The 8,234-nt window shown below is 53.2% G+C and overlaps 1 pseudogene; it reads right to left on the minus strand.

Moving 5' to 3' along the window:
- Nucleotides 1-629: 629 nt before the first annotated feature.
- On the minus strand, nucleotides 630-1,692 carry LOC100683690 (annotated as a pseudogene).
- Between the last annotated feature and the right edge of the window lie 6,542 nt (nucleotides 1,693-8,234).

Here is an 8,234-nt window from a genome sequence, read left to right on the forward strand (position 1 = left end):
AGAACTGTGGCTTATCATCTAGCTTCAAAGGAATTTCTAAAAGAAATTCTAAGAGTGATTTGAGCATATCAGACCATTGCTTTCCACACATGCCTCAGTGTTTGGCTGTTTTCCGCAATCTAATGCATCTTTGAGGCTTTGAGGTCTGTCACCATCGAGGCCTCTTGGAGGATAGTGCCAGAAGCTTGTCCCAGGTGCCTATTTCACATCTCAAACCTGTGTGCCCTCCCAGCAGAGCCCAGGTGGCTCAGCAAAGAGCTGCAGCTTGTGGCATGATGCCCACGGAGGTCAGGTGGTGCAGGGAAGCTGGGAGCCGGCCAGCGGCTCTGGCTGAAAGGTCAGGTTTCTGCTGACTTATCCTAGGACTCTGTGACTAAGCACATCAGCTGTGCCTCGGTAGCCACCAGGATGGGCACCCTGACTGCCCCTTGCCTATCTCACTAGTGAACCATGGGGTCAAGTATTAGCAAGGGAACAAATACTTGGAAAGGATTTTAATCAACCAGCACACGATTATTTATTTATTTTATTTATTTATTTTCCCCCCCTTAAATAGTTGTTTATTGGCAGGGGGCTGGAAAGAGCAATGGAGTTAGCATGTACAGACAACACCACCCACCAATGTCACGTGGGAGGCCAAAGTGATGGGAAAGAGCAGCCTGGAGCCCCAGGTGAGGCCCTCTCTTCAAGAGTGAGTGTGGGAGGGGGCGGGGGCTGGAGTGTTGAGGGGGCAGCCTTAGAACACCTCGGCTTAGTAGGCAGGGTTAGAGATGAAGAGGGACTCGCTGGCTGCAGCCCCGGCCTGACCACTTGGGGTGTACTTGCCTTGACAGGTGAGGCTGTTGGCCAGGGCCCCCGATACACTCCTCCTGGGCAGGCTTCAGGTTCTCCTTCTTTCCACCCTGGGCCTTCAGGGCAGAAGCCTGCGGGGCTGGGCCATAGAAGAAGGTCAGAGCCCATGGCTTCAGCCAGGGGTGGGGGGGGGGGTGGGGGGGTGGGGGGATGGGGGACCACTTGTGGATGTCCCTGAGGTTGATGGATGCCCCCTCCTCACTCTGGCCTCCAGATAGGAAGGTGATCCCAGTAACAGCGGGGGCAGTGCTGTGACAGTTGCCATGGCAATCTCCTCGTGAGAATATTTATGGGTGCAGGCGTGGCCTGGGGTTACCACATTGGGCTTCAGCAAGGTGCCTTCCTAGATGTGGTGGGCACTCAGGGCCTTGTAGACAGCAGCCAGCACCTTCTCGGTTCCATACTGACCGCTTCAAGTCATGGTCCGCATCGGGGAGGATCTCAGGCTCCACAAGGGGCACGATGCCATTCTGCTGGCAGATGCTGGCAGAACGGCCCGGACACTGGCATTTTCCATGATGGCAAGGCCTGAGGGGGTGTGTTCCCCACTCTTCAGCACGCAGCCCACTTGGCACAGTCAGCCCCGTCCTTCCTGTACTGGGCACAGCGCTCAGCCCATCCAGCCCTTGGGGGGTAGTCTGGCCGTTTGATCCTGCCGGGAGGCGCCCCACCTTGGTCCCCCTTGATGCCTACGACACCTTGGATTTGATGACTTCCCTCCTCCGTGTTCTCTGCAGCCAGGATGCCCTTGCCCGGGGCGGCGCCGGGAGCCACGCCGGAGAGCTCCTCCCGGGCAGCCCGGGGGCCGCGGTTTAGCGCCGCCTGCAGCCCGGGGCCTGATCCTGGGGTCCCGGGATCGAGTCCCGCGTCCGGCTCTTTGCATGGGGTCTGCTTCTTCTCCCACTGCCTGGGTCTCTGCCTCTCTCTGTCTCTCTGTCTCTCATGAATAAATAAATAATCTTAAAAAAAAAAAAAAAAAGCTCCTTCTGCTCTGGGGTCAGCGCTGGGTGGGGGTGGGGAGGCATGTTGCAGCCAGTCCGATTTTTTTTTTTTTAAGATTTCTTATTTATTCGTTTCAGAAAGAGACAGAGAGAGCACAAGCAGGGGGAGAGACAGAGGGGAGGGAGGAGCAGATTCCCCGCTGAGCTGGGAGCCCGACATGTGCTCCATCCGGGGACCTGGAGATGACGACCTGGGCTGGAGGCGGAGGCTTAACCATCTGAGCCTCCCAGGCGCCCCCAGCACATGACACCTACTGAGCCTAAGGCTGATGGGGTTAAAACAGAGGATGCACAACTCACCTGTGCTGTTAGAGGTCAGCATGGTGGCAACACTTTGGAGGGTGGCTGGTGACCCGGAAGGGACGTGCGGGGCTTCTGTGGTCTGGAAATATTCTGAAATTTGATCACGGTGTTTTATATGAGTATGTGGACTTTGTGAAAATTCATATAGTGATCCCTGGGTGCCTCAGCGGTTTGGCACCTGCCTTTGGCCCAAGGCGCGATCCTGGAGTCCCGGGATCGAGTCCTGCATCGGGCTCCCGGCATGGAGCCTGCTTCTCCCTCCTCCCGTGTCTCTGCCTCTCTCTCTCTCTCTCTCTCTCTCTCTCTATGTCTATCACAAATAAATAAATACATCTTTTTAAAAAATTCATATAGATATGTCTCCCTCTCCCTCTGCCTGCTGCTCCACTTACTCTCTCTCTCTCTCTTTTTTTTAAAGATTTTATTTATTTATTCATGAGAGACACAGAGAGAGAGAGAGAGAGAGAGGCAGAGACACCGGCAGAGGGAGAAGCAGGCTCCCTATGGGGAGCCCGATGTGGGACCCGATCCCGGACCCCAGGATCATGCCCTGAGTCGAAGGCAGACACTCAACCACTGAGTGACCCAGGTGTCCCTCTCTCTCTTTTTAAAAAAGATTTTATATATTTATTTGAGAGGGAGAGAGATAGAGAGCATGAGTGGAGAGAGAGGTAGAGGTAGAGGGAGAAGCAGACTCTCCGCTGAGCCGGGGGCCCAATGTGGGGCTCGATCCCAGGACCTCAGGATTGTGACCCGAGCCGAAGGCAACCGCTTAGTTGACTGAGCCACCCAGGCGCCCCTATGTTATGCTTTAATAATTGAACTGGGCCAAGTGCGACTTGGGGCTATGAGTGATCTAAGCCCCTCTCAAAGGCTGCTCCTCAGGGAGGCTCTCTGAGACTTCCTGTTCTCGCCCCTCTCTCAGGACACTTACTGTCCTAAACCTCCACCCACCGCCCACGTTAACACCTTGTTCCGTGTTCTTGTTAGCAGCTTTATGGATCTGTGGGTTCCAGCAAAACTGTTGACATCAACACATCGTACCCACATTGTGCAGGGGCTTCTGGATGTGCCAGGGGCAGAGCGAATGCTGAACAGGCTGTGGGAAAGATGAGCCCTTTAAAGGTGTTCCTGTCCCCCCTACCCCGCCTAGCACACCGTGACATCATTTCCTCCAAACACGATGCACTCCCACTAAAGCACTGTCCAGGTTCTGCACTTACCTGCCCAGGTGAGTCGATGAGCTCATCTGTGCTTTGAGGCAGTTGTCCTGGAAAGAGAAAAAAACACTAAACAACAAAGTGAAATAGAACGTGAGCCTCCCAGCTCCCAGTGAGGTTTTCACCTTGACCTCTACTCAGGAAGGGCCAGTTAGCGCCAGTGAATGACTTCAGACAGGGCGCCCGTGTGCTAAGATAAACATGGCCAAGCCCTTTAAACAAACACTATGGGGAGGTTGGGCTGAGCGGTCAGAACATGCAACCAGACAGAGTGAGGCACAGAGTCCCCGGGAGGGGCTTGAATCCGCATCAGTCTTCATCTTGCCACCGGGAGCTGTGCAACTAGGGCGACTGATATGCCCTCTCTGGGCCTCGGGTTCCCTAAGCCTGAAGAGGGAATTTGGTTGGAGTAATTCCTATGACCCCTGACAGGAACGGAATGAAATCACCATGCCCATGTAAGGTGTCCTGAGTCAGGGTTTTACTGGTGGGCTGATTGGTTTTGTTTTGCTCTGTGTTGGGCCACAGGAGCGGAGAACAGAGCTAACCACACTCAGTTGTTGGCACACAATTATCATCCACCTGGGCAAAGCCCTTTCATGCTGGACATTATTATTATTATTTTATTTATTCATGAGAGACACAGAGATTGAGAGGCAGAGACAGGCAGAGGGAGAAGCAGGCTCCCCGCAGGGAGCCTGACGTGGGAGTCGATCCCAGGACCCCAGGATCACAACCTGAGCCGAAGGCAGATGCTCAACCACTTAATCACCCAGGCGCTCCTAAACAAATAAAATCTTAAAAAAAAAAAAAAAAAAAAAAAAAAGCCTAAAGTCAGAGTGAGCTCTAGAACAAGGCAAGGGAGACCCTTAATTTCAGGTTGTGTACATGCAGGTTGACAGCTGAGGACAAGGCCTTCTTAAATTTTTTAATTTTAATTTAAGTCCTTAAAGCTTTTATTTTTAAATAATCTCTACACCCAATGTGGGGCTCAAAATCACAACCCTGAAATCCCAAGTCACACGCTCCATCCACTGAGCCAGCCAGGCACCCCTAATTTTAATTTAATTTTCTTTTTTTTAATGTGAGTGCAGTTGACACAAGGTCTTTTTAAATTTTGCACCGTGGTCCCGGCCTTGCCGAGGCTCGGTTCCTACTCCTTACAGCCCGAGTTCCCTCACTGATGAGTAAATCTGGCAGGTGTCTGCAGGGCATCTCCTGCGTGCGCTCTGTCGTAGGCCTGGGGCGTAGCACAACCAGGGGGGAGAAAGCACCGGGCCTGCCCTTGAAGAACTTGTAGGCTAGGACCAGGGAAGACAATCAATTAGTAAATTGAATTGCATTTAATGACAAACCGTTGTGCAGGAAGGAGACGGTGGCTCTCAAACCCGGAGCCAATCAGTGCGAGATGTGCCTTCTTCCCCGGACAACGGGATCTGGAGCCCGCGCCAGACAAGGAGCCAAGCAGCGCTGCGGTCCAGCAGGCCCGGGCCTGGGCTCCGGCTCTCCAGCACCGTGCAGTTGTCTGCCCTGTCCCCACCCCTAGTGACAGCGACTGTTACCTAGACCGTATGAGGCAGCAGTTCCTGAGAAACTCTCTCTGGGCTTCTGAAGTAGATGTGTGTGAAAATGTTCGCTGCGGAGCTGTGTGTGGTAACACAACGTGTGAGTCACCAGGTGTCCATCAACAGAGGAAAGGCAAAGAACAATGCGGTGGTCACAGACTCAAGAATTTGTGCATCAGTAAGAATTAACAAGCTACAGGTGCACACAGCCACATGGAGAGATCGTAAAACACAGGGTGTAGGATGAAGAAACAGAGCGGGATTCACAGTAAGGCTCTAACTTACGTAAATTAAAAATCCGCATCCTAACAATGCTACCTATTTTACAAGGATATGTCTCCATGTCGACATGTAGGTACACACACGTCTACACGCACACACATCTAAGAACAGATATCAAGTGCATTGTGGTGGGTGCCCACTGAGGAGAAGGGGATTGAAAGTGTAGAGGTGCAGGGAAGTAAAATGATGTCCAGGGGCGCCTGGGTGGCTCAGCGGTTGAGCGTCTGCCTTTGGCCCAGGGCGTGATCCTGGAGTCCCTGCATCGAGTCCCATGTCGGGCTCCCTGCGGGGAGCCTGCTTCTCCCTCTGCCTGTCTCTGCCTCTCTCTGTGTGTCAGAAATAAATAAATAAATAAATAAATAAATAAATAAATAAATAAATAAATAAATATTTTAAAAATTAATTAAAAAAAGAAGAAGACGACTTCACATTTGTACCAGTAAACAGAGGGCCCTGGGGTTCCAGAGAAGAGCTGAGGCACCTGGGAAGCCAGGGTGTAGGGTCTCACTGAGGTAATAGAAAGAGCCAGAGAAATGCCTCCTTTATGGAGTAGGGGTCCCCGGCCCCATAAAGCAAACCACATCAGTGAAGTTGTTTTCCAGAAGCCAGAGAGGCCGCTGGGCAAACGTCAGCCTTGCCCAGAAGATGAAAGATGTGTCCCTGCCCAACTAGACCCTACGAAAGGCCATCCGGTCTCCCTGGTTGTCCTCATTCTTGGCAGGGAGGGGACTCGGCTGACACCTTTCCCCAGGGGCCCAGGGCAGGGGCGGCTCCCCGGCACCACCAGGAGGTCCCTGTGCTCACCAGCCAGGATGGGAGGCTGTTTCTCTCCTCTCTCCTGAAACTGAAACCTCAAAAAAGCAGCCTTTCAGATCAGTAGGACCATCGTGACACTGCCATACCAAGGAAGCCTCATTACCCGAGAGAGAAAGAATTATCTTTCTGCTTACTTCAATGTTCGATTTGCTGGAGAGAAATTCTTGTCGTTTCCTCTCCACCCATTTTTTTTTTCCCAAACTGGACTTTCAGGCTCGGCGGCTCTCTGAGAAAGTTTTTTGGGGTGTCCTTCCCTTTAGGTCCTATTCTCCTCCCACAGCCCCCACCACCACCGGCTCCCGTTGGTTTGTTTGTTTTCTTTGAATCTCTTCTTTGTCCCCTGACCTCAGATCCCTTGCCAGGTGGCCGAGCTGAAAACCGGTGCAGCCTCTGCTGTCCTCCTTCCCCGAGGCCTTCCAGCTTCTGGAAGCAGCAGCAGCAGGCGATGCCCGGCCAGGTCCCCTCTAAGGGCCGTGAAATCTGTCCGACCAGGAAAACCCCAGGCTACGGCCAGCTCCCCACGCTTAGAAATGGTGCCAAAAATTGGTGTGTAACGTCGTTTCAACAGTGGTGACACTTACTTTCCTCTTGCGGCCCTCTAGCGCCTTCGGGCCTGTCCTGAAGGAGGTCCAAGTGTTCCCAGTCTCTATGCCCACAGGACTTGTGGATGTGGTTCAGCCCAGCTTGGTTACAGGGGCACGTAGCTGTGGCTCTCCTCCTCGGGAAAGAGCGAAACCACCGAAAAATGTGCTTTAGGAAAAAAACAATCATAAATTCACCTTTGTTTTCATTCAAGTAGGTTTTAAGCCCAATGTGGGGCTCGAACTCACCACCCTGGGGTCAAGAGTCACAGACTCTACCCACGGAGACAGCCAGGTGCCCCTCAGTTTTTGTTTTTTTGTTTTTGTTTTTTTTTGCCAAAAGTTCAGCGATGACACCTATACTGATCCCCCTTCTTTTCTTCCTCCTCCTCTTCTCCCTCACTAATACTCTACTGGCCATAGAGGGACCTCAGGAAACCTCAGTAGGATGCCAGTCTTGGCAGATCTTCTGGGGAGGGGGTGGATTTGGTGCAACCTGGGGTCTGCAAAGTGCCACCCTATCATGAATTGTTAGTGCACTGTTTGCACAAGGAGCCAGCCAGGTCATTGAGACGCTAAATCTAGGCCTGTGTCTCCAGGGAGTGAAGGCCTGGGAAAGTGGGCAGAAACAAAAAAAGGAGGCGGTTGCTTGGGGTTGGAGGGGCCATCGGTGTCCATGGAACCCAGCCAGCTATTTGGCCCCTTGGTCAGTGGCACCTTTGACCACATTCCTCAGGGCCCTAAATACTGGAAGCCTAGACCTTCTCTGTCTTTGAATCCAGCAATTTTGGCTACCCTTCGGGCCAGGTGCTTTTTTTTTTTTTTTTTTAAGATTTTTATTTATTTATTTATTTATTTATTTATTTATTTATTTATTTATTCATGAGAGCCACACAGAGAGAGGCAGAGACACAGGCAGAGGGAGAAGCAGGCTCCAAGCAGGGAGCCCGACGTGGGACTCGATCCCGGGTCTCCAGGATCACGACCTGAGCTGAAGGCAGACGCTCAACCACTGAGCCACCCGGGCGGCCCTGGGCCAGGTTTTTGAGTTCCGGGGTCTGCGCACAGCCCGGAGGGTAGGGTAGGAAGAGGAGGAGCTGAGAAAGCAGGAGGGGACAAAATAGCTATTTGGGTTCTTGGGGAGAATATATTTACTTAGTTATTGGCAGCAGATTGTTTGTTTTTAAACCTCAAACCCGTACGCTGCCCAGGTTTATACAGGGCGAAGCAGGAGTTGCCTTCCCGATCCCCCAGCCGCCAGCCAGCACACAGGCACAGGGGAGTAGGGGCGCAGGGGCACGGGGGTGCACGGGCACAGGGGCACACGGGCACACACGCACATGGGCACAGGGGTGCACAGGCACATGAGCACATGGACACTGGGGCGCACGGGCACAGGGGCACAGGGATACACAGGCACAGGGGCGCACGGGCACACAAGTACACCTGCACGCCCAGCACCCCACGCAGACACAGCCAGCGCCAGCTCCAGGAGCCCTGGCGCGGGGACCTGCTCTGGCCACCGGCTGCCACCACCTCTCCCTTGTCGGCGCTGCTGCTGCCGGGCAGGTGAGTAACCCAGCGGCTTCCTGCCTTGCACTGGGTGAGGTCACC

The sequence above is a fragment of the Canis lupus genome, chromosome 15 (genome assembly GCF_011100685.1).
Source record: "Canis lupus familiaris isolate Mischka breed German Shepherd chromosome 15, alternate assembly UU_Cfam_GSD_1.0, whole genome shotgun sequence".
NCBI classification, from domain to species: domain Eukaryota; kingdom Metazoa; phylum Chordata; class Mammalia; order Carnivora; family Canidae; genus Canis; species Canis lupus.